This window comes from Hemitrygon akajei, unplaced genomic scaffold (genome assembly GCF_048418815.1).
Source record: "Hemitrygon akajei unplaced genomic scaffold, sHemAka1.3 Scf000108, whole genome shotgun sequence".
Lineage (NCBI taxonomy): Eukaryota > Metazoa > Chordata > Chondrichthyes > Myliobatiformes > Dasyatidae > Hemitrygon > Hemitrygon akajei.
Genome location: NW_027331994.1, coordinates 930779 through 957099, shown reverse-complemented (window position 1 = coordinate 957099; position 26321 = coordinate 930779). Strand labels below are relative to the sequence as shown.

The window sequence follows — 26321 nt, the reverse complement described above, 5'->3', positions numbered from 1 at the left end:
GTTGCACTACAGCAGGCCCTGGAAGTCATGTGAAGGTAGAGGGTAAAATGTATGCAGCAAAATACAGGGAAATCCTGGAAGAAAACCTGATTTAGTCTGCAGGAGAACTGAGACTTCGGAAAATATTTGATTTGCAGCAAGACAATGACCCTAAGTGAAAAGCCAAAGCTATACAGGAGGAGGTTAAAAACAACCAAAGTACTGTCCTGGAGTGGAGTATTTGTATAAGCTTTCCAGATCAGTTTCAGACCGTGGTGTTATGCCAAAGGAATACGTTAATATAGGCAGAGCCAACGTGTTTATTGCTTTTGTTATATTGTTACTATTCAGCTCTGTTTGGCAGACTTTTTTTAGCCCTGAAGTAAATTCTGTTGAATGATTTCTCTTTTTCACGCTGTGATCTATCTCCTTTGCTTGTTGATATCCTAACTATACTTATTTAGGATATCATATCCTAAATCCATAGGATTCATATTCATGTATCTGCTATATTGAATCCTGATGATCTGCCATATACTCCTAGCTCCACTGCGCATTTCGTAATGTTTATGTTCTATGCTTCTCTCGTCTAAAGCTAATGTTTATATCTTTGGAAATTAGTTCCGTTATTTGAATTAGTTGCTTTACAGATGCAACAGTGAATATTTTCAAATCATTCTCTATAGCAGATGCGTCAAGCTATAATAGATAGATAGATAGATAGATAGATAGATAGATAGATAGATAGATAGATAGATAGATAGATAGATAGATAGATAGATACTTTATTCATCCCCATGGGGAAATTCAACCTTTTTTCCAATGTCCAATACACTTGTTGTAGCAAAAAACTAATTACATATAATACTTAACTCAGTAAGAATATGCTATGCATCTAAATCACTAACTCAAAAAGCATTAATAATAGCTTAAAAAAAAGTTCTTAAGTCCTGGCAGTTGAATTGTAAAGCCTAATGGCATTGGGGAGTATTGACCTCTTCATCCTGTCTGAGGAGCATTGCATCGACAGTAACCTGTCGCTGAAACTGCTTCTCTGTCTCTGGATGGTGCTATGTAGAGGATGTTCAGGGTTTTCCATAATTGACCGTAGCCTACTCAGCGCCCTTCGCTCAGCCACCGATGTTAAACTCTCCAGTACTTTGCCCACGACAGAGCCCGCCTTCCTTACCAACTTATTAAGACGTGAGGCGTCCCTCTTCTTAATGCTTCCTCCCCAACACGCCACCACAAAGAAGAGGGCGCTCTCCACAACTGACCTATAGAACATCTTCAGCATCTTACTGCAGACATTGAATGACGCCAACCTTCTAAGGAAGTACAGTCGACTCTGTGCCTTCCTGCACAAGGCATCTGTGTATGCATGTTTTCCTGTTTTTCTCCGATTAGGTAAATTAGAGAGCGGGTTTAAAGCCAGACAAAACCATAGCAGGCTTAGCGTTTCGCTCAAGAAAATGCGTACATTTATTTTGATAACAGTTTTTGTTCCTTTGCAGTTGTTAGTAGGTGATTATTGTACGTCAATGCTTCGTCAGATGTTGTAGATGTTTCACAAGTATTCGGTGTATATTTTAGGAAGTTTTGTTAACCACGAATGAGGGACAGAGTCAAATGTTCAATTTTTTTTTCATAGTCAATATAAAAGCATAAAAGACTTCTGATTTTCCTCCAGACTTGATATAGAATTACATAATCTATTATCAGTTGATCCTTAAATCCCTTCATAACCTAACAGTATCCATTCTGCCTTTCTGTAAGTATATTCTGGATACGTCAGTGACTGGTTATTAGTTGCGAAATGCACGGTTATAATTTTATGTATAAAATTGTCTTATTATTATTAAGAGCCAATGATAACATCGTAGATGACCATTCAATAGTCTTATAAATACAGAACTAAAGCTGTCATTAAGGCTGGTGGTACATACCTTCAGCCTTTTCTATCTTCTGTCCCATGCGAGTATGAAAGAGAGAATGTTTGAGGTGGGTTAGGGATCAGCAGCAAAGCTTTGGGCGGGGGAAATAGCATCTTGCTAACTTGATTCACTTCTTCCAGCGGGTGACAAAAGTGATGGATGAAGTTACACGTGGATATTGCCTACTTGGATATTAGTCGGGTGTTTGACAAGGTTCCACATGGGAGTCTCATAGAGAAAATTAACATGCTTGGGAACTAAACTTCTGGATTCATAGTTATCTTCCCCATAGCAGACAGAGGCTTAACCTGGCTGGCGATCTTTGACCAGTGACGTTCCACGTGTACACATATGTCCCTTTCCCTAAGACTGGCCTCAAAACCTACCCAACAGTGCTCTGGGAATTGCTGTGCCAGAAACGAACCAATCCCACCCCACCCACTCACGATTTTTAATTTAGGAAGGGAATAATTACTGGTGCTTTCAATGAGACTCGCTTCCCAGTGATCCTCTGTCCATCCTGGCGAATGCACTTCCCTCAATTCATATCCCAGAAATGCTCTCCTCATCTGGACAGCTGCATTTCCCCCGATACACATCCTAGAAATCCTTGAAACAGGTAGTACATTTCCTGTAGGGGGGACACGGGTGCCCTACTGCCTCATGTACCACACCCACACATTTTCCCTCTCCTCTGACCAATATCTATGTTTCTCAACCTCCAACAAAGCCTCACATTTACCCTCCTCTGTACCACATTCTGAGAACACATCACCCTTACATTTCACTCACCCACTCCTTGTTGGAGATTTGGCAATTCCGTGTTTGATGAGCTTCCGAGTTGACAGACAGTCGCCTCACTTGTGCTGGTTCCAGGGTCCGGATCGGTGTCTCCGACGTCACTGTCTCTGGGCTGACTTTGCTCCTCCTCCTCTGCGGCCGGACCGCATTCAACTGGGACATTGCTCTCAATCTGACCCTGCTTTGGTGCATTGTTTCCGGTGTCCCGATTATCTTCAGTCGATGAGCTGCCTAGTGACAACCTCTTGAGTAATTTCTGTACTCGATTTAATTTCCCACCTGAAATAAATGACGAAATACAATTTAAACTAGAGTGATTTAGAACTCAGCAAAACAAGGATTCACGCTAGGTGAATCACAATAATATCATAAGACATAGGGACAGAATTAGGCCAATTGGCCCATCGAATCTGCTCCACCATTCAATCATGGCTGATCCTTTTTTTCCCTCCTCCACCCAATTTCTCGGCCTTTTCCCGTAACCTTTGATGCCGTGTCCAATCAATAACCTACAAGTCTCTGCCTTAAATACACCCAATGACCCGGCCTCCACAGCTGCCTGTGGTAACAAATTCCACAAATTCACCACCCTCTGGCGAAATAAATTTCTGTTTAAATGTTTATCCTGAGGCTGTGCCATCTTATCCTGGACTTCCCCAGCACAGGAAACATCGATCCACATCTACTCTGTCTAGGCCTTTCAACATTTGAAAGGGTTAAATGAGATAACCCACCCCTCACCTTTCTAAATTCCAGCGAGAACAGACACAGTGCCATCAGTCAATGGAGCCGAGACTCCGGCTGACCAGATTTGGAGTGGAACTGTGTTGGTGAATGTGAACCGCACTTCCTGCCAGGTGACTATCCCAATAAGCCGGTGACCAGACACATCCACTCCCAGATACAGAACAGGATAGACACAATAATACTGATCACTAGCTCTCCAGTAGTTGAACACACTGATAACCAGGGAATCTTAATGGAACGGTGTCCGGTGATACCGTGAAATAACACTGGGATTATTTTCCACAAGCAAATTCTCCCTAGGTCACAAACTGTTCAGTCATCTGTGTCACACACAAACCAACCACTGAATTGCACACTGTAAGATCCCCTAGATCACATACATTCCGTCTGCTGTGTCAAAGTGTCCGGTTCCTTGGTTCACAGACTGACCATTACCTCGAGACGCACACCGTCTTGTCCCCTGGGTCACAAACTAACCATTGCCTTGAGTCACAAACGGTCCTGTCCCCAGGGTCACAGACTGACCATTACCTAGATACGCACACTGTCCCTTTCACAGGGTCACAAACAAATCAGCCACCGGATTACAGGAGATGTTGTGTGGAGTCGACATTTAGCAGGTTTGCCATCATTAGCTCCAGAGCAGAATACAGGCGCAGAGATATCTTGTAACAGTGTTATAAACTGTTGGTTGGGCCAGTTGAAATGGCGTGTACAGTTCTGGTACCAATACTACAGGAAGAATGCATTAGTGCCTGAGAGTCTGCGGATTGAATATTCTATTCACAAAAGATTGAATCGGATAAGAACATTTTCTGACTCAGAGAAAATAGTTCCCCTCCATAAATGCTGCCTGACCTGCTGAGCTCCTCCATCATTTTATGTGTTCTCCACCCTAGTTCCCCTCCAGAAATGCCGTGGAATTCACCTTAATCCTATTCACCGATGACATTACTTTGTCCCAGTCACCTTCTTTGATTATGTTTGACTCCTGCTGTTTTTATATTTCCTGTGCTATATCAGCATATCAGCATTGAAGCTCATTAAACGTCTTTTGTGAAAATAACGTTCACCATTTGTCCACAGCCTAGACATTCATTCGGGTATTATAACACGGAAACAGACCACAAATTTACCTACAAGGAGCTGTCTCCTGATCCTCAGCAATTCTAAACTTTGGCAATGTTCTCGGCTGGGCTACAGAAAACAGATTTCGGAAACTCACTTCATCTCCTTTGCGCAGCAGTCAAGATAATCAAGGGGGGAGTTGCCAGTTACCCGACCAAAACCTGAACTGTTGTGTTATCACACAATCTCTGAAATTCCGGAAGTGCTCTTATCACCTGTCTCTGAATTTTATAAATGAAAGTTGGAGATGTCTTTCATCTCTAAACAGGCCCTGCAGTGCAACAAGCCCTGAGCCTGGACTTTTACGGAACAAACAACACTGATATCACATTCATGTTAGTGTTTCACTCCCAACTTGCTGATTCAGGGTCTCCTGCTCCTTTCACTCAGGTGAAGCTTTGCCTGGTGAGTGGAGTCATTCCACCATTATCGGTGTCAGGTCCCTGCGCTGGAACTGTTGGACTGATCGATTACTCAAGACCTCTTTACCAAGGTATTCAATGGTCCTGTTGCTGTACCCGTTAGCATCTGTGTAAGATACTTCATCGGAACGATTGTGCACAGATGCGACAGAGGTTTAATCATAAAGATCCCAGTGAACATACCTGCAGCCATTCTGAATCCGACTGACGATTCCTGGTTGTTGATTTTTTGTTTAAACTTTGGTCCTGGTGCAGAAATGCTCCACCTGCCGGTGATTATCTGAATTACACAGAAGCAGACAGTGAGTCGGAGATATGATTACTTTGTAAATATGACAGAACCTACATCCCCTGTATCAGAGCAAGAGTTGGCTTAGGGACCAACTGCTCCCTGTCTGTCGGCATGTCTGTCCAGTGATATCTGGCGCATCCTACTGATAGAGTAACCGAGCAACAGAGCACAAATGCAGACCCTTCAGCCCGATGAGAAAATGCTAACCACTGTGCCCACAGATTTGATCCTCTTTTTCTGTTTTAGGCCCATTTCCTCCTGGCATCCTCAATCCATCTGCTTCTGGAATTATACAATTGGGTCTGCCTCATCCACTTCCTCTGGCAGGTCCCCCCACATCATCACCGACCTCTGCGTGAAACCGTTGCCGCTCCTGTTTGCTTTACAATCCATTTACCACTCCTTTGCGCATTTAGATCCCCTATAAGCTATGATAATATTCATCATGAACACCATCTACTAATTTGTGTCATCAGTGAACGTACTAGTCAAGCCTTGTACATTCGCATTCAAATCATTGCTATCAAATAACGAATATCAAATGTCCCAACTAGCAGTCTTGTGGCCTCTTTTCAAAGAAAAACCTTCAACCGGCACTCTTTGCTTGCTACCTTCCAGGCAATTTTGAATCCATCTAACTTTCTCACCCTGGACCGCATGTGACCTTATCTTCCAGACCGAGCTTTCATTTGGCACCTTGTCAAAGGCTTTACTGAAGCTCAATGTACAACATCCTTTCCGCTGCCCTCGATGACACTCATCTTCAAAAACTATAACAAGTCTTGTTGAACACAAACTCCCATGCACAATGCCACGATGTCTCCTGATCAGACTCTGTCGATCCAAATATCGGTGCATGACTGTCACATATTGTGGAAAATTATCTCTGGCACCTCCCCTACACTTTTCTCCACTCACCATCTAAACGCCGATTTTATATCTATATAATCAACATCAGGAAAGTTGAGGTCAACAATGACAGCAACCCTGTTGCATTTTCACTTTTCGAAAAACTGCCAAGTTATCTGCTCCTCATTATCCCAGTGGCTTTTGGGTAGGTATGAAGATTACTCCCTTCCCGTTTCTGACTTTCATTCACGCTGTGTGAACATGATCCCTCCATGATGTCCTCCGTTTCTGTTGCTATGATACCATCCCTGATAAGCAGTCACAATTGTCCCCATTTCACCCCCTCCTTATGCATTCTGAAACAACTAAACCCTGAAACATCAAACAGCCAATCCTGCCCTTGTAACAGTCAAGTCTCTGTAACGGTGACAACATGCACCTTTCGTGTACTGAACCATGTTTAATTTACTCTTCTTATTAATACTTTTTGTGTTGAAGTAAACACATTTCAACCCATCTAACTGACTACCTGACTCCCTGTCCACAACCGATCCTTCCACAGTCTCTCTGAACATTGCATCTGCCTTAATCCCAACTGCTCCATCATTTGCCCTAACACTTTGTTTGCCGTCCCGCAACGACTGAGTTTGAACTGACCCCGGCAGCTGCAGGAGATTCGTTCATCTCAAGTACAGATATAACCCGTCCCTTTGGTACGGGGTCAAATTGGAACATAACTTCTTTGCAAAACCTTTTTCTGCTTAATCACAGGGTCATGGGTTCTGATAATTTATTAGTAGAAATATTTGATGAAGTCAGGGTATGTAAATGTAAATTATCGATTGGCTTTTGCTTTTTGTGACTGAATGAAATGTGGTGCTGGGACTTTTGGCATCAGATGGGTTGGTTCTCAGCAGAGGCTTGCACAACCATAGACTCGAAGAAAGTATATCATTATAGCTTGCAACAGCCAGAGGAATCAATTACATGTCACTGTAGTTCATGGCAGTTCTACATTTCTGAAATCACTACAGAACGAAGCAATTGGGCGTCTCAGAAAGGGAGGGAATTGTCAAAGCATTTTGAGATGATTGTGACCTAATACAGCCAGGCAAGGTAAAATCAAAAGTGATCTAAATCTATTTCAGAAGATGCAAGAGCTTGAGATGATCAGACACTGAGGGAATGTGAGTGAATTTAAAGAACAGGGATTACTGACAGCACATTACCAGACCTGGAGTGATTGCAACTGGGTCTAATAGAGGCATGACTGGTACTTGTGGGCACATTCAGTCTCACTCCAACTATTTCCTACCTTCGTTTGTACAGATATGTAATGTCTAAAGGGCCAGTGTTTGAGTAAATGAGACTCACCAAACTTTCTCCTGACTGAATGAAAGGAAACTCTGAGTCAGAAGGGCTCTCTCCAGCTGGTGTCCTCAGTTTTCGTCTCGTTCAAATGTTGCTGCTCCCTCGTCTTCAGTTGTTCTTTGCTTCCAGTCGTGGGCTTTTCTTCCAACAAATCTCTCAGCGCAGATCTAACTTAAATCGGAGAGATAATGAAGCACATTTTCAATATAAGGAAGAACAAAACATATCTGTTGAATATTCTTGAAAACAAAATTCATTGGAATTTATATCTTGAACGCAGATATAATGATCTGAGTGATGAAATCTGTAACGGTCCCGCACAGTTTACAAAACCGGACAGGGAATATAAAAGAACACACAGAAAAAGCTGGAGGAACTCAGCAGGCCAGGCAGCTTGTATGGAAATGACAGTCGACGTTCCGTTTCTAATGCAGCCAGCATCTTCAGCAATCTGCTCTGCACCCTCTCCAGCTGGAATGTATACATGACAAGATTTTCACTGACCCTCCGTACATGAGAATAATAAATGAGTCCCCACTTATTGTGAGGTAATATTAGAGAGACTGAGCTTCTGCTCTGGAACTTCTGGCGAGAGAATTCACTGAAGTGTACAAATGTTTGAGAAGCCCGAAAGAATGGAAAGGCTTCCTTTTTGCATTAATAGGGTTATATACCTGGAAACGTTTTCTGCACTTCGGCAATCTGTAACAGTGACATGGAGTCAAGGAACAAAAAAAATGCCCACCCACAATGAGAAGACGTGACATATATGGATGTCACTCCCTGATCTGAACGGAAGAAAGATTAAACTGCACATTCATGCGAAACAAACCCCCAGACGCACGTGACGTCAGATGGGCCAAATGGCCTAATACTGCTCCAGTATTTGATGGTTTTATGTGGAGGCGCCAGAGTGACATCACGTGTGGGTGACAGCTTGCATTCAAAAGTTGTTGAGTGGAGGTTTTAATGATTTCAGGGGGAGAACGAAGGAAACTTAACGGGTTTCATCACTGAATCCGATGTTGTATGATGTAAAGTCCTTTGCCAGCTGCCCTGCTCTGCCATGTTGTCCTTAGAGTGGGCGGTGTGGTGCTTGTCTCGAGTTGGGTCACAAAACCCAGAATGTTTCTGGGGAAGAGTTTCCAGGGTGATCTGATTTGAGGTGGTTCGGTCAGTGCAGTGTCTCGTTGTTTAGTATTTTCATAAACAACAGTTTTACTACTGTAAACAGGAATTACCAGCAGGGGAAACACAGATTCGTATCAGTTAACAGAATACCTCTCGTCCCTGCTGTCCTTGTCTCCCGGTAATCTAAACCACCCCGACAGTGAGCGAATTATTCAGACAGCTGATCGCTGACAGGGATTTATTTCTTGCTCGTTGAAGTTCGCCCAGAGTCGGTTGGATGGAGTTAATGTGAAGTTTGGAGGGTGTCACAGTGAATGAACCGACACCGAACGGTCTGTGTTGTCCGTCCGACACCCTGCCACAGTTGGCGCTGTGTGGACCTCCTGCAGGTCAGGGCACAATGCCGAACCCAGCTGAATCCAGCGGTTCTCCTGATCGGGCGGCGATGAGGAAGGGGCTTATCTCGGGTTTGTGTAAATCGAAAGTCGGTTGCAGTGGGTAAGGGCCGGAACTGAACCAGTCATCTGGGGTGTCCGGGGTCGCCAGTGCTGCAGGCCTGGTTTCAGTTTTGCGCCCGAGCCTGGAATGTATGATCAGTTAGTTATGATACCCAAGTTCAGAGTGCGGATGTGGGTGAAGGAAATCTGTCCACGGGTTCGATTGTGGGGTGAACGATGGGAAGGGTGTGGGGCTATTGGCGGGGTGAGGGGAGGTTGGGGGCTTACGGAGTATCGGACGCAGCGTACCGGAAGGATGGGTCTCGAGGTAAATCAAGTTGTAAACAACGGAGGATCTTTCTCTTTGGATCAGACATGATACGCGTCCTTTCAGGAAGCAGCAAGTTCCTCTTTATATTTGTTACTGTCTAATCTTGCTGTTAACATTGAGTTTGTTACAGGGCCCCAGAGTCTGCAAACAGATGATTGTTAGGAAGCAGAAGCCGACGGTGAGAAGCTGCTTCTTGGATTTGAGTTCCGTGCTTAGTGATGTTCCCGGGGTTACACCCATTCCTACTTGTCGTGTATATCGATAATTTGGTTGAGAATGTATAGGATATGGTTAATAAGTCGGCACAAATTAAATTCAAGCAATTACATTTCTGAAAGGCAGTAAGTATAAACAAACCCCTCTTATTCCCGCTCCCCACTCAGAATTGACCAAAAGCTATTTCAAAACACGCAAAAGCTTGAAATAAGCAAACACTGAGGGAATGTGAGTGGCTTTAAAGAGCTGGGCTGCTGACAACACATTACCAGACTTGGAGTGATTGCAGCTGGGTCTGACAGAGGCATAACTGGCACATTCAGACTCATTCCAACTGTTTCCTACCTTCCTTTGTATAGATATGTAATGTCTAAAGGACCAGTGTTTGAGTAAATGAGACTCACCAGACTTTCTCCTGACTGAATCAATGGAAACCCTGAGTCAGAAAGGTTCTCTCCAGTCGGTGCTCTCAGTCTTCGGGCTGGTTCACTTGTTGCTGTTCCCTCGTCTTCAGTCGTGGTTTGCTTCCATTTGGGGTTTTTCTTCCAATAAATCTCTCACCGAAGGTCCAACTTTAACTAGAGAGATAATAAAGCACATTAACAATACAAATGAGAAAAAATATTTCTGTTTATCGAAGTTTAAATGTTGAAGACAAATATAACGATTTCAAAGAACAAATCTGAAATTTCCCCTCGCACTTCCCAATGCCTGATATGGGATACGAAGGAGTCATCGTTCAGTTATGGTCAGACACAGGATGTAGGAGGAGAATCAGATGATTCTGTCCATCGAGTCTGCTCCACCATTCTAACATGATTTTTATTCTAACACTATATTCCTGCCTTCATCCTGCAACCCTGAAGCTACTGAGCAATCAGGAACATGTTTAAATCTGCCATAGATATACGCAAAGGGCAGCCTCCACCACCCTCTGCGGCAATAGTTTCCACACAGCAGCCATTCTTTGGCTGAAGAGATTTTTCTCAAGCAAGGCTGCAGGCCCGGATGGTGTCAGCCCCAGGGTGCTCAAAGCCTGTGCCCCCCAGCTATGTGGAGTACTTCACCATGTCTTCAACCTGAGCCTGAGTCTCCAGAGGGTTCCTGGGCTGTGGAAGACGTCCTGCCTCGTCCCTGTGCCGAAGATGCCGCGCCCCAGTGGCTCCAATGACTACAGACCGGTGGCATTGACTTCCCACATCATGAAGACCCTGGAGAGACTTGTTCTAAAGCAGCTCCGGCCTTTGGTTAGGCCACACTTAGACCTCCTCCAGTTCGCCTACCAGCCCCGACTAGGAGTTGAGGATGACATTGTCTACCTGCTGAACCGTGTCTACGCCCACCTGGACAAGCCGACAAGCACTGTGAGGGTCATGTTTCTTGACTTCTCCAGTGCGTTCAACACCATCCGCCCTGCTCTGCTGGGTGAGAAGCTGACAGTGATGCAGGTGGATGCTTCCCTGGTGTCATGGATTATTGATTACCTGACTGGCAGACCACAGTACGTGTGCTTGCAACACTGTGTGTCAGACAGAGTGGTCAGCAGCATTGGGGCTATAGAGGTCCTTTCTCCCTTATTTTCACCATCTACACCTCGGACTTCAACTACTGCACAGAGTCTTGCCATCTTCAGAAGTTTTCTGATCACTCTGCCATAGTTGGATTCGTCAGCAAGGGAGATGAGGCTAAGCACAAGGCTACGGTGGGAGCTTTGTCACATGGTGTAAGCAGAATCATCTACAGCTTAATGTGAAAAAAATTAAGGAGCTGGTGGTGGACCTGAGAATGGCCAAAACACTGGTGACCCCTGTTTCCATCCAAAGGGTCAGTGTGGACATGGTGGAGGATTACACGTACCTGGGGATACGAATTGACAATAAACTGGACTGGTCAAAGAACACTGAGGCTGTCTACAAGAAGGGTCAGAGCCGTCTCTATTTCCTGAGGAGACAGGTCTTTTAACATCTGCCAGACGATGCAGAGGATGTTCTACGAGTCTGTGGTGGCCAGTGCTATCATGTTTGCTGTTGTGTGCTGGGGCAGCAGGTTGAGGGCAGCAGACACCAACAGAATCAACAAACTCATTTGTAAGGCCAGTGATGTTGTGGGGGTGGAAATGGACTGTCTGACGGTAGTGTCTGAAAAGAGGATGCTGTCCAAGTTGCATGCCATCTTGGACAATGTCTCCCATCCACTCCATAATGTACTGGTTAGGCACAGGAGTACATTCAGCCAGAGACTCATTCCACCGAGATGCAACACTGAGCGTCATAGGAAGTCATTCCTGCCTGTGGCCATCAAACTTTTCAAATCTTCCCTCAGAGTGTCAGACACCCTGAGCCAATAGGCTGGTCATGGACTTATTTCCACTTGGCATAATTTACTTATTATTATTTAATTATTTCTGATTTTATTTTGCTATATTTCAACTCTATTCTTGGTTGGTGTGGCTGTAACGAAACCCAGTTTCCCTCGGGTTGAATAAAGTATGTCTGTCTGTCTGTCATCACAATTTTAAAAGTAGGCGTCTTTATTCTGAGACGGTGCTCTCAGAGCTCAAACTCTCTGTTTACTGGAAACATCCTCTCCATGTCCACTGTATCCAGGCTTTTCAGCATTCGGTAGGTTTACTTAACCATACATCTCCCCACCACCCCCACCGTCCCTCTGAACTCCATTGAGCACAGGTCCAGAACCATCAAATGCTCCTCATCCATAATGCCGATCATTCCTGAGATTATTCATGTGAACCTTGTTAGAAACAACTGCACTGAACAGATTCCCAGGAACAACAGGCAAATTGATACCAGGACAATTTAATGCGAAAAGTTGTGCTTTCTTTACTGTTCTACTATCACATTAGGCTTTACAATTCAACCGCCAGGACTTAAGAACTTTTTTTTTTAAGCTATTATTAATGCTTTTTGAGATAGTGATTTAGATGCATATCATATTTTTACTGAGTTAAGTATTGTATGTAATTAGTTTTGCTACAACAAGTGTATGGGACGTTGGAAAAAAGGTTGAATTTCCCCATGGGGATGAATAAAGTATCTATCTATCTATCTATCTATCTATTTCCATTTCCAGGTTAAATCAGGTCCATTTCAGGAAATATAAACCAGTTCAGGGTGAATGTAATAAAAGGAAACTGGAATTACCAGGAACACTCAGCAGGTAAGGAACAGCTGTGGGGAGGAGAACAAATTTGACGATTCAGGTTTACACCTTTCGTCACAATTACTTCAAACATTTTCAGTTTTTACTGCAGATCTCCAGCATCTTGAGTTTCTGCTAGATTTCCACTGCCTGGCAGGTGTGTGACAGTGAGGGGGAATTTACAAACACGGTTTGAACAATGAACACACAGACCAGAAATACTCGCTCAACACCTCATAAACCTGGGCAGGTTGATCCCCGGGTCCTTTTTACTTGAAGCTAAAACTATGATATCCCATGACCCAACCCCACAGGGTCACACAGCTGAACCTGTCCCTTACCAACGCCAGAAGCCTCACACATCATCCCCACATCTCACAGCAAGCGGTGTATTCAGGGATATACCCACAACCAATGTCCAGATGCCCGAGACTTCTGATTCATTTGGAAGGAGGAGCATCATGTCCCATCTGTATAGGTACTAAGGATTACAACCCAAACTGCAACTCTAGGACTCCTTGTTACCGGTATAATGATGCAGTGTTTCGGCCAATCAGAGTTCAGAAACTAACACTCCATCAACCTATGGCCGAACGGGAACCTGATGGTCATCTGAATGGACCAATGATCGGGCTGGATAACCTGGGCGAGAGTCACAAGACACTGGGGATACGTTTCGCATTGTGTCCTGCAGCTAAACTGAACTCAATTTATCATTTTCTTATTGTTAAATGAGGTCTTGCCCAGCACAATTGGTCATCACGTTTCCTCTAGGCTAACAGGGATAAAATGTTTTAGTATAAAATTGAAATAATAGTGCTGGAAACTCTTTTCACCAGATTAACTTTGAGGAAAGAGAAACTGTGGAAGACCCAATATCTGAACTGTGACTGTCTAAAATGCTGCCCGATCTGCTGAACGTGTCCAATATTCTCTCTTTTTTCTTTAAATTATGCACAGCTATTGACTGATTACAAGACGTTTCTGACGGCCTGAACAAAGTTGTACAAATGTAATGCCCATATTCATTAGTTTTGTCTTCATTCCAACACAGGGATAAATCCGTCGATAAAGTCAATGCTCATAACATCCTCCCCACCCCACTATCAGTCTGTTACATCTGCTCCCGAGGCCGCTGTCTCTCACTGAGTGACCGCGACCAGAGCGAGATAAAAATGAGCACCACTCCCTGCAAGTCACATGGGCTGTTACTCTGGCAACAGAGAAAGCGGCTCTCCAAAAATGACAAAAAAAATAAAGTAACTGACTCAAATTTAAACGCTGTCAAGATTAACATTTCGCCATTTTGCAACGTTGCAACTAAGATTGTAATTATTGATTACAGACTGGTCAGAAATTGACGAGACTTTTGAGATATATCATTGAGGTGGTGAAATACAGAATGGACAGGGGTTGAACAAGGTGGTTGATACATATCATTGAGCTGGTGGGATACAGGCTGGACAGAGTTTAAACAAGTTGCACAGGGAATGAGCAGATGGAACCAGATGGGACAAGGGATCATCATTAGTTTTCCCTGCATTCCAACACAGGAATTATTCAGTACACACAGTCAATGCTCACAAATCCTCCCCACCACTTCTTTAGTCCGTTACATCTGGTCCTGGGCCACTAACTCTCACTGAGCAACGGTGAACAGAGAGCGATATAAATGTTTACCACTCCCTACTGGTCACATGCGCTGTTATTCTGGCATGCAGAAAGAGGCTCTCCAAAAATGACCGAAAAAGTAAGAAACGGGTTCAATTTTAAATGCTCTGAGTCTCGTTATGACAAGATTAACATGATTCAATTTTACACGTACTTGTTCAAAATAAGTCTGTGAACCTTGGTTTTCAATAATTGGTGCGACCACCCCCCACCCCCACAGCCTGTACAGCAATAACTTCAACCAAATGCTTCTGGTAACTGTTGATCTTGAAGCACATCGGCTTGGAGGAATTTTAGGCCATTCCGCGTTACAAAACTGCTTCAACTCTGGGATGTTAGTGGGATTCCTTGCCTGGACTGCTGCTTCAGGCCATACCACAACATCCCTATGGGATTAACGATAGGATTTTGACTTGGACATTCCAAAAACGAAATTTTCTTTTGAAATCACTCTCCTATCGATTTACTCTTGTCTTTCGGATCATTGTCCTGTTGCATTGTCCAACTTGAATTAAACCAGTTGACAGACTGCTACCCTGACAGACTCTTGTAAATTGTCTTAATATAAAATTAAAACAACGGCTATTTTATAACGTTGAAACTAAAATTGTAATGTTTGTCTTTACCTTACCTTATCCTGCATTAAACAAACCCTCTGCTATTTCTGGGTAACAAACACCGATCGTGAGGCAAAATACTTGAGAATGAGGACACGGTAATAGTTTCCAAAGATTACAGCCTAAACAGCAACTCTCCCAGGACTCCTTGCTCCGGTAATATGATGCGATGTTTCGGCCAATCAGAGTTCAAAAACTAACACTCCATCAACCCATGGAAGAACAGGAGCCTCATGATCATCTGACTGGACCAATGATCGGGCTGTGAAACCAGGGCGTGAATCAGCAGATACCGGGGATACGTTTTACATCGTCTCCAGCAGCTAAACTGAACTCAATTTATCATTATCTTATTGTTAAATGAGGTCTTGCCCAGCACAATTGGCTATCACATTTCCTGTAGGTTAACAGGAATAAAACGCTTTTAATATAAAATTGAAATAATAGTGCTGGACTCTTGTTTCATCAGATTAGATTTGTGGAAAGAGACCCGGTATCAGAACTGGGACTGTCCAAGTTGCTCCCCGATCTGATGAACACAACATCCTTCCTGCCCCACTATCAGTCAGTTACATCTGCTCCCAAGGCCACTAACTCTCAGTGAGGGGCAGTGACCAGAGAGAGAATAATGCGCACCACTCCCTGCAGATCCTGTGGGCTGTTCCTGGCAACAGGGAAAGTGGCTCTCCAAACATGACCAAAACAGGAAATAACAGACTCAACTTTAAAAGCTGAGAGTCTCCGTCTGATAAAGATTAACTCAGCGTCCATTTGGTAAGCTTGAAACTAAAATTGTAGTGGCTGTCTTTACCCTAGCTCATGCTCTATTCAATAAATCCTCTTGTACTTCCAGGTAACAAACACCGATTTCAGAAATAACTCAGTGAGACAAAATACCTCACAATGAAGACTGGACAGAGGTTGAACAAGATGGGCAGGGGATGAGGAGATGGAACCAGATAGGAGAAGGAATCAAGGACGGTCGCTGATGGTACTCCAGCAATACACAGTTGCTGAATTAATAGTAGATACTACTGTATGAAAGATTCTAAAAAGACCAAGATAGAACGACTGGATACTTGACATCTACCCTCCTCCCTGAACCAAATATTATCAACGCACCATGGAAAGGATCCCATCCAGACTTGACACTTTTGTCTGGCCACTGCCCTGCCCATGTCTACATGAAACAGCAGAGAACCGTGGACACAGCTGAGCACAACATAGAAAAAGGCCTCTCCTCCATGGACTGGGTCTATATTTCCCACTGCCCTGCCCATGTCTACATGAAACAGCAGAGAACCGTGGACACGGCTGAGCACAACATAGAAACAGGCCTCTCCTCCAAGGACTGGGTCTATATTTCCCACTGCCCTGCCCATGTCTACATGAAACAGCAGAGAACCGTGGACACAGCTGACACAACATACAAACAGGCCTCTCCTCCATGGACTGTGTCTATATTTCCCACTGCCCTGCCCATGTCTACATGAAACAGCAGAGAGCTGTGGACACAGCTGAGCACATTATAGAAATTAACCTCCCCTCCATGGACTCTGTCTACACTTCCCACTGCCTCAGTAAAGCAGACCTTGTACTTCAAAGATCCCCACAACCTGGGACATTCTCACTTCTCACCCATTCCCCATCGGGGAGAAGCTACAAAAAACTGAATCCATGTACCACCAGGCTCAAGGACGGTCTCCATTCTGCTGTTCTAAGCAAACTGAATGTCCCCAGTGTGATACCATGGACAGCTGACCACACTGTTACTTGAAGTGACCTTACACTTTCTGCATGGCACTTTCTCTGGAACCATAATGATTTGTAATACTTATTGTTTTACCTTGTATCACCTCAATGTACTGTTTAATGAATAGACGTGTGTAGTTGGAACGCAAGACAAGATTTCCACTGAACCTCTATACGTGACAATAATAAACAGATTTCCCATTTTCATGGAGTGGAAATTATTAGACAGCTTAGGTTGCCGGGTTGGATCTTCTGCAGGGAGAGTTAACTGAAGTGTAGAAATTATTTTCGGAGCCCGGACACATGGAAGCAATTATCGAACCCAGGTATCGATCCAGGTGAAGTTTGGATCTGCTACAGGTTCAGATGATGGGGATAAAGTTCCCGGGATACATCACAATGGATGGGTTCAGTCCCGGCCTCAGCACCTTAACCCACCCCTAGAACCACAGCACCAAGAGCTGAGTGGCAGCTCACCTTGGGAGCTTCGGTGTGAAGGTCCCACAACCCGGACCCACCCAGCAGGTTCTGCCCGGGAAGCGGTGGAAGCCGGCTGTTCAGGGAAATAACGGGAATCACTGCCCAATGTCGCTTGGGTCCGCTCAATTCTCACCTACGGGATCTCGTTGGTCTCGCCCCACAGGGAATGATCTTTCCCCCGGCTTCCCGCCCCAGGAGGCGAGGTCACTCTCCTGATCGCAACCCCACAAATGATCCGCCGCATCCATCCACAAGAAATCACTACCCATCCCGGGACTGAGCGTGTTGCAATGTGATCGTGCGTCATAGCGCGGGGGCAGGGCCTCAGGAACAAACCTGCAGATGCTGCCGATCAGCAGTGAAAAGGGAGCTGGAACAAGATCGTGTGATGGGTGCAGGGTCTCTCATTTAAAACAGTGTCTCTGCTTCTAGCTCTTCACACGCTGCCTGATCCACCTGCCACATTTTCCACTGAACATCTATACATGACAATAATAAACAGATTTCCCATTTTCATGGGGTGGATATTATCAGACAACCTGCGATGCCGGGTTGGATCTTCTCCAGGGAGAGTTAAGTGAATTGTAGAATATTTTTTTCTAGGAGCCCAGATACATGGAAACAATTATCCAACCGAGGCATCAACCCAGGTGATGTTTGGATCCACTACTGGGCCAGGTGATGGAGATAAAGTTCCCAGGATACATCTCAGTGGATGGGTTCAGTCCCGGCCTCACCACCTCATCCCGCTCCTAGGACCACAACGCCAGGGTCTGAGCGGCGGCTGAACTCAGGAGGTTCGGTGTGAAAGTCCCACAACCCGGACCCACCCAGCAGGTTTTGTCCGGGAAGCGATGGGAAGCCGGCTGTTCAGGGAAATAACAGGAATCACTGCCGAATGTCGCTCGGGACCGGCCTCAATTCTCACCTGCGGGATCTCGTTGGTCTCGCCCCACAGAGAATGATCGTTCCCCCGGCTCCCCGCCTCAGGGGGCGAGGTCAGTCTCCTGATCCCAACTCCACACGACCCCCCACATCCATCCAAAAAAAAATCACTGCCCGTCCCGTGGCTGAGCATGCGCAATGTGATCGTATCTCATAGCGCGGGGGGCAGGGCCTCAGAAAAAAAAACCTGCAGATGCTGCCGATCTGCGGTAAAAAGGGAGCGGGAAACAGGATCGTGTGATCGACCCATGGTCTCTCATTTAAACCCGTGACTCTGCTTCTCGCTCCTCACACGCTGCCTGATCCACCTGCCACATTTTCCACTTATCAAATTAACATCAGCTACGTTTTTAATTTTTCTCTCTGTATCATTCCCATCCCATCCCTGTACCCCCTAGGTCACAGAAATACGGATTTGATTCCCATTACTGTCTAACAGATGATTCAGACCCAAAAAGGAATTGTGCAGTTTTTATTCAAATCACTTCTATGTTTACAAACACTAATTTCTATTCACATCCTCTGGGCTCACTGGACAAGTGAGAAACAGCAAGAGAAGGCCATTCAGCCCCTTTAACCAATGACAATATGATAGCAGCTCTCCCATCTCAGCCACATTTCTTCCCAATCCTCATTGACTCGATCCCTTCAGTCTCCACCCATCTCCCAGCCTCTTTATTCAGTGAGGGTGATCATTGAGTCTTCACCGCCTCTGTGGTGGGGATTTACAAACATTCACTAACCCTGGAGTGGAGACATTTCCCCTCATCTCAGTCCGGGAGAGTCCACCCCCTTTTTCAGAGACTGGGATCCCTGGTTCAACCGGTAATGATGTTGTGCATTTCAATGTGTTCACCTCTCAGTCCTCGATTCTCTAAATGAATCACTGTCTATAACAAATACTCTCTGACGTCTTTGTTAATCCTCTGTGGAATTAAGTTCCATTGACTACAGTCCGAATCACTCACCTCCCACTCCTATCCACCTTCCCACCTCCCCCTTCACCTGGATCCACCTCTCACTCCCCAGCTCTTGCCCCATCCCCACCCCTCACCTCTTTTCACTGACTATTTCCCGTCTACTCTCAGTACAGAGGGAGGGTCTCGGCCCGAAATGTTGACGGTCCATTTCCCTCCACAGATGCTGCCCGACCCATTGAGTTCCTCCGGCAGTTTGTTCTTTGGTCTGTATAACCCCTGTTAGTATGGGGAGCGGGATTTTACACCATATTCCAGGTACAATCTCAACAAAGCACAAATAATTGTTAAAGTCATTTTCATTCTTATACCCAGTAACTCTTGCAATAAATACAATGCACCTTTGTCCTCTCTCCCTACCAACTGCACATCAGTCCATCCCCATTGAATCACACTCAGGATTGCGGTTTGTCCTACAGAAGTGTGTGATTTCACATTTCCCACATTGGGCTCCAGCTGACCTGTTTTCCCACTCACTTATTTTGCCTCCATAACCCCGAAACCTTTCGACATGGGACACAGAACATAGAACAGTACAGCACAGGAACACGCCCTGCGGCCCACAATGTTGTATTCAAACTATTCAGTTAATCAAATTGCCAACTAAACAACTAAACAATTGCCTTCTACCTACACAATTTCCCCTCACATTCATGTGTCTATCTAAGCATCTCTTAAAAGTCCCTGATATACCTGCCGCTATCATCACACCAGGCAGCACATTTCACCAAACCACCACTCTGTGTAAAAAAAAACACTTTCCCCTCACATCTCCTTTCAAACTACCCCCCTCACCTTAAATGCATGCATCTTGATCTTGACATTTCTACCCCGGGTAAATAGTTATTCTCTCTCTACTCTATCTATGTGTCTTGTAACCTTATTAACCTCCATCCTCTTACCCTAGCCTGCGTGGGTCCAGAGAAAACTGTCGAAAAAATCTCATAATCTTATACACCTCCATCGTCTTATTCCTGCGCCACTCTGGAGAAAACAACACAAGTTTGTCCAACCTCTCGTTATAGTTCATGCCCTCTAATCCAGGCAGTGTCCTGGTAAACCTCATCTGCGCCTGCTCCAAATCCCCGACATCCTTCCGAGAATGGGGGCGACCAGAACTGTATGAAACACTTCAGATGTGGCCTAACTCACGTTTTATGAAGCTGCAACATAGCTTCCTGAATTTTGAATGCAATACCTTCACTAATAGAGGCAAGCATGCCATTTGCCTTCTTAACCACCGTGTCAATCGGTGTAGCCACTTTGAGGGAACGATGAACTTGGGACTCCAAGATCCCTCTGCTCATTGACACTGTTAAGGGTCTTGTACTTAACAGTATATTAACTCTTTATAATTGACCTACCGAGATGCCAAGATGATCTTCACTATTCAAATCTCAGAGTTTTCGCAGGGACTGTTGAAGTTATTGACAAGTGTGCATGTACAGGAAGATGCAGGTACAGAATAGCACATACTGGCAGCAACATCACAGGCAAGTACATTCAGATAACACATGGAACATAATTTATACAATTCTATGTCATTATCAATATAGTAATACAAGTTTTATATCATTAACAATATACAAATATAAATATGTTGTGTCAATAATCATAAATATACATTCTCTGCCATTAACAATGTACAAATATACATTTTTTTCAAGAACAGACTTGGAAATGTTGAATTTGGTCCCTCAGCCAAATTTTTGACACAGTTTGGGAAAAACTAGGCTCCAAGCAGCGGTCCCTACTACACCCACTGGGACATCCTGCAGACCCAAGAAGAGTCTGGTTATTCCTTCTCATTAAATACACAGACAACAAGAATAGGAGCAGGCCACTCTGCCCATCCAGTCCATCCTGTCATTCAATAGGACCCAAGAACGGTCCTTCCTTGCCCCCAACACCACTCCAATCCACTTTGCCCAGACCATTAGACCCACTTGCAGCTCAGTCTGCCAGTGCTTGCCCTCCCCCCCCCCCCCCCCGAAGTGGCGAACATCTCTGCTCGCCACCACCGTGGACTCAGACATTTCCACAGACGAGCCCCTCCTGTCCCTTCCCCACTGTTAATGGGCTCCTTCCCCCATCCTGCTCCTGGATCCAGCTCTGGAATAAACATCCTCTCGGACTCCACCCTGTCCACCCCCTCACACACCTTCTTTATCCACTCAGCAAAATCCCTCACACTCGCCCTTCTGCCGAGAACCCTCACTATGGGGCCAGCATCAAGCCGATGAACGGAGCGGTATCCTCCTACCTCTCAGCAATACATCAGACTCCGGCCGCAGAAGTCGCTTCACAAACGCCACCAACTTCCCTCGGAGTGAAGTGGAAATAAATCAAAAAGCAGGACATTGACTTGAGGTTTGTTCCGCTTTGACGGGGAGTTCGATGCGAGAGCGGGAGATGAAAGCAGCGGAGGTAATGCCCTCTCAGCTGCTCTGCCTCTGCTATTGGGTGTAACCAGTGATAAACATGGCTTCACACCTATATGAAGAGTGTAACTCCTCTGTTGATTGCAGGGTGGGTGGGGTGGGTGGGTCAGGTAATTGTTACCTTAGCCGGTAAAGTTCGACCGTCTCAACGCCAGTGTGACGTAAGGAACTGCACACGTGACGTCAGATCCCGGTGTGGGGAAGCCACACATGACATCAAGCATGTGGCGGGGTTATTAAACTTGAACATAAAGTGGTCAATGAGTATATCATAAACAGAATACATGATAAATATAGATGTTTTCAGTCAATATCAGACTTGTAAATATTGCATTTTGTCCCTCAGATAAATTGCTAATGCAGACAAGGATCATCCATGCTCCAGGTGTCTGTCCCCACAGCACCTAGTGGGACAGCCTGCTGGCCTAAGGTGGGTCTGTTTACTCCGTTGTTTAAACCCAGACACGTTAAACAAAAGACAGCCACTGGGTCCCTCCAGCCCATTGTTTCATATAGTATGATCGTGACTTGCTCTCAAAATCACCCCCACAGCGCACTTGCAGGGCAACACTTTACCAGTGTCCGCTACAAATATACTGAAGCCTTCTTCATCCTCGCCACTTCAGAGGAGATAACCCCCCTGCACTCCCACTTCAATGCGTCACCCTTGCAGCTCCGCCAACTCCTTGGCGAGGAAAAGTGACATTAAAAAAATGACTTATTGTATCTTTCCCGGGAGTCGGGTTAGGAATGCCCATATCCCCATTGGTTGGTATACTAAATTGGCATTTGCTATCACCAATGAGAGACAAATAAATTTCACGTCACTTCACGAGTCATACCGGGCACACTCAGCATGCTTGAATCGTATCAACGTCAGCCCGGGAGAGCGAGGGAGACGAAGCTCTGCAAGAGGGCGCGCGTGGGGCAGTGGGCGGGGCGGTGAGCTGGAGCGCGCGGTAGATGGGGAGACTGTAGAGTCAGTAACAGGGAACGGGAAGCGCGTCCCTCGGTCCCGTACCGCGCTGGCCAGCTCACCGAATGAGTTATGGTCGATCTGCAACCGGCTGGGGTACAACATTAACACACAAATCTCGATGTATATACTTAATCAAGGTAATATTTCTTTTCAGTTCCACAATATAATTGATATGCAGAAGTTGTATTGGCTTGCACTTATTAAACTGCCAGAGCTTTTCTAATCAACACAACAAATGGATAAATGGACCACTCGGCCCTCAGAAACTACTACTGATCTGATTTAAACTTTCTTTACGCATTCCCCCATGTTCATCTCGATAAACTTCAACCCCACTCTTTACAAAGAAACTGGGCTTTGAATGGAATCACAGGCTTTACTTACCCTGGTCAGTGAGTATAAAGAGATCACAACTCCCACAATTAAAAGCGGCAAAAAATAGGAGGGTGAGAATGGGAGTGAGGGAGGAAGGGGAAACTGTTGCTACATTTCACTACATGATGCCCTGTCCACAGCCAATCCTTCTAAAGTGTCTCTTAACATTATATCTACCTTAACATCAACTCCTCCATCACCTGACCGAACACGCTGCTTCCCATCCCGAAATCACAGAGTTTAAACCGACCCCGGCAGCTCCAGCAGTCCTGGCTGCAAGGACGTTCGTTCATCTCAAGTACAGATATAACCCGTGCCTTTGATCCATGGTCAGATGGGAACATTGCAAAACCTATTGCTGCTTAATCACATATTCATAGGTTCTGACAATTTATTTGTAGAAAAATACTTGATGACTAGAGGGTATGTAAATCAAAATTATTCGTTGACATTTGCTAGTTAGGACTGAATGAAATGTGGTGCCGGGACATTTGGTTTCAAGAGGGTTTGCTCTTAGCAGAGGCTTGCACGACGATATACTCGAGGACAAGTATATCATTGCAGCTTGCAATAGACAGAGGAGTCAATGACATGTTGCTGTAGTTCATGGTAATTCCACACTTCTACAATCACTCGAGCTGGAAACAACTGTGGCATCTCATAAAGGGAGGAAATTGTCAACGCATTTTGAGATTATTATGACCTAACACAGACAAGCAAGGAAACATCAGGAGTGACACGTTTGAAATGAGCAAACAATATGAGGGAATGTGCGTTGCTTCACGGAGCTGAGATGCTGACAGCACATTAGCAGATCTAGAAGGATTGCAACTGGCATAACTGTCAGTTCTACATTTTTTCAGTCCCGATCCAGCTATTTCCTATTTTCCTTGGTACAGAAATGTAATGTCTAAAGGACCAGTGTTAGAGTAAATTAGACTCACTAAACTTTCTCCTGACTGAATCACTGGAATCTCCGAGTCAGAAGGGTTCTCTCCAGTTGGTGCTCTCAGTCCTCGGGTTGGTTCATTGTTGCTGTTCACTCGTCTTCAGTTGTGGTTTGCTTCCAGTCGTGGAGTTTTCTTCCAATAAACCTCTCACTGCAGATCTAACTTTAACCAGACAGATAATGAAGTATGTTACTAATACAAACGAGAACAAAGCATGAAGCTGACATTTAAATCTTGAACGCATATATCATGATGCGAGTGAAGAAATCTGGAACTATCCCTCACACTTTACAAAGCCTGACATGGAACACAAAGGAACACACACGAAATGCTGGAGGAATTCATCAGGCCAGGCAGCATCTCTATGTCGACACTACTCTCTTCCATAGATTCTGCCTTGCCTGCTGAGTTCCTCCAGCATTTTGTATGTACTGCTTGGATTTCCAGCATCTGAAGATTTTCTATTGTTTGTGATGGGATACAAAGAAGTCATCACTTAGTCATGGTATAAGATACAAGTCATAATATATAGGAGTAGAATTAGGTGATTCGGTCATTCTAGTCTGCTCCATAATCAATCACGATGGATTATTTTCCAACACTGTATTCTGGCTTCCCTGCTATAATTCCCAGCCTATTTAGAACATTAATATACCCAGCGATCGTCTCCATCACCCATTGTGATAACAAATTCCACAGATCAACCAACCTTTAGCTGAAGTAATATCACTCATCTGACTTTTAAAGTGAAGCTTCTTTATTCTGCGGCAATACTGTCAGATCCCAGACTCTCCGTCTAATGAAGGCATCCTCTACATTCCCACTGCATCCAGACTTGTTGTTATTCAGTTGGTGTAAATAATCATCCCCGCCCTAACTCCACACCCACCACCACCAACCGCCAACCACCATCCCTCTGAACTCCACTGAACACAAGCCCAGAGCCATCAAGTGTTCCTCATGCATAATGCTTTTCATTCCTCAGATTATTTTGTGAACCTTGTTAGCAAAAACTGTACTGAATACATTTCCGGGAAAAACATGACAATTGGGACCAGGATAATGTACTGGGAAAAGCTTTGGTTTCTTTACTCTTCAATCATGTCAAACGAGCGCTGGTGCACTGGTCGATTCGTAGGAGATTTAAAATGCTCCAAGTGAATGTAATAAAGAGAAACTGGAATCACTGGAAACGCTCAGCAGGTAAGGAACAGCTGTTGGGAGAGGGAAAATGTTAGCCATTCGGTTTCCTGACCTTTCGTCAGAATGGATTCAAACATCATCCAGGTTTTAGTGGAAAATCTTGGGTTGTTCTCCATCGAGCGGTGTGGACTGAGGGAAGATCTGATAGAGGTTTATAAGATTATGAAAGACATAGATAGAGTAGACGGGGAGTATCTTTTCCCTGTTTTGAAATGTCTAATACCAGAGGGCATGCAATGAAGGTGTGAGAGAGTAGATGCAAAGGAAATGTGAGGGTAAGTTGTTTTATTCAGAGAGGTGTGGATGCCTGGAATGCGCTGTCTGTTATGGTGGTGGAAGCAAATACATTGGAGGCATTTAAGACACGTTTAGATAGGCACAGATTGTGAGGAATATTGAGAAGATATGGACATTGTGCAGGTAGGAGTCATTAGTTTTTTTGCGGGGGAGCGTTGATTTACTTTTCAGCTGGTTCGGCACACCATTGTGGCCGATGGGCCTGTTCCTGTGATGTACTGTTCCATGTTCTGTTCTATCTTCAGCATCTTGAGTTTCTCTTTGACTCCCACTGGCAGATAGACAGGTGACAGTGAGGGGGAATTTCCAAACATGCATGTGGAGTGAATTGAATTCTGAAGCCCCGGTTTATTTCTACTGGTGCAAACACAAAACAGCGTATTTAATCACAGCCTCTCCCTGTGAGGGATGGAATGGAAACTCATTCTCTGCTTTGCTTCTAAGGAGACTTCAGAGCCAAACAGGTGAACACAGAACAGAAATACTCGCTCAACATCTCATAAACCCGGACAACTTGATCCCCTGATTCATTTTATCTGGGTCAAAACAAGTGTGGTATCCCAGGATCCAACCTCAGAGGGTCACAGCCCACACCGAGAGCCTCGCACATCTTTTCCACATCTCACACTGAGAGACTCACGCTACCAATATCCAACCCCCGGAGACGTCTGCTTCATTGCGGAAGGAGGAACATCCAGCCGCTTCTGTAAAAGCACCGACGTAGACCGAAGCCCAAACACTGACAGTCCCATATTCCTGGAGCTCCCATCCCAGGATTGCATATCAAGCACCAGCTCTCCCAGGGCTCTTTGCTGCCGGTAATATGCGGCAGCGTCT

The 26321-nt window shown here is 44.9% G+C and overlaps 1 protein-coding gene and 1 long non-coding RNA gene across 3 annotated transcripts in view; one reads left to right on the top strand and one right to left on the bottom strand.

The window, feature by feature from the left end:
- Positions 1-26321, top strand: part of LOC140723309 (uncharacterized) — a 415600-nt gene that overhangs the window by 338442 nt on the left and 50837 nt on the right. The window lies entirely within an intron of this gene.
- LOC140723308 (uncharacterized) overlaps positions 2712-26321 on the bottom strand; it is a 119882-nt gene continuing 96272 nt past the window's right edge. The window contains exons 4-7 of one of the 2 annotated variants that reach the window (XR_012097857.1): positions 10043-10216; positions 7527-7694; positions 5195-5291; positions 2712-2993 (exon numbers count right to left, since the gene is read on the bottom strand). The gene's annotated coding sequence lies outside the window, so the exon portion shown is untranslated. The remainder of the gene's footprint in view (positions 2994-5194; positions 5292-7526; positions 7695-10042; positions 10217-26321) is intronic. The other variant, XR_012097858.1, reaches the window with a different exon arrangement.